The 1,092-nt window shown below is 45.0% G+C and overlaps 1 pseudogene; it reads left to right on the top strand.

The window, feature by feature from the left end:
- Positions 1-371: 371 nt before the first annotated feature.
- LOC106734835 (enhancer of rudimentary homolog pseudogene) lies at positions 372-684 on the top strand (annotated as a pseudogene).
- Positions 685-1,092: the final 408 nt, after the last annotated feature.

Below are 1,092 nucleotides of genomic sequence, written 5' to 3'. Positions count from 1 at the left end.
CAATGTCATTTTTTGTATTGCCAAATCTGATGGACACTTTTCTGTTCTCAGCAGCATTTCACATGAACCGCTGTCTTCTTAGAAGCAGTTTTCTTTATTATTTTAAAGAATGATTAAATTAATTAATTAATTATTATTATTTTTTAATTTGATGAGAGAGAGACAGAGGAGAGAGAGAGAAAGTGAGAAAGGAAAGCAAGCCACCGGTCTGGGACTTGAACTACAGTCAGCCATGTGGGAGCCTAGCACCTAACCACCATGCCACTTGCCAGTCCCTCTTTTTTATTTGGAAAAAAAACAAAACAAAACAAAACTGGAAGCTTGTGCGCAGCAGCAGTGTTGGCAGCGGCTGCAGTAAACAGTTTGGCGCGATGTCTCACACCGATTTGCTGGTACAACCATCCAGGAGGCCCGAGGCAGAACTTAGGCTGACGTGAATCTGGGGATGAATGCATGAAAGGTGTGTGTAGAATATTTGAGGAGCATCTGAAGAGAATGAATCCCAACAGCCCGCTCCATCACTCTGATATCGGTCAGTTGTTTGATTTTATCAAAGCTCTGGCAGATCTCAGCTGCCTTGTTTACCGAGCTGATACCCAGACATACCAGCTGTGTAATACAGACTGGGTTAAAGAGAAGATCTCCGTGCTCCTTCCTCGGCAGGTCCAACAAGCTGGGAAATGATAGAGCTGGAAGCATTGGGGATGGGGGTGCACTGGAACACAGGTGCGTACAGCGAGCTGTAGTGGACGTTTCTGTGCCATAGTATCCTGTTTCCACTTGGTTACACTCTAGTCAAGATCGAGTGTACTCGCTATGAAATGTGAGGATTTTGCTCAGTCTCCAACCTCTGTTGCCCCCTCCCGTTTTTCTTTTACTTAAACATTTTTATGATGCCTTTTTTTTTTTTTTTTTTTTTTGCCGTAGGGTGCATGCAGCTCACCAGAGACAGAGAGGAAGAGGGAGAAAGCAACCCTCAAGGGTGTGGTCATGTTGAAATTCCTTCTCCATTTCTCTGTCCTGTCAGGATTTGGGGCATACCAACTTCTGAAAGCGACTGTCTGAGAGCCGTGTTGGTGGTGGGGTGGAGTG

This window comes from Tupaia chinensis, unplaced genomic scaffold (genome assembly GCF_000334495.1).
Source record: "Tupaia chinensis unplaced genomic scaffold, TupChi_1.0 Scaffold000231_1, whole genome shotgun sequence".
NCBI lineage: Eukaryota > Metazoa > Chordata > Mammalia > Scandentia > Tupaiidae > Tupaia > Tupaia belangeri.
Note: the sequence above shows the minus strand (reverse complement) of the source record. Positions and strands in the feature narration are given on the sequence as shown.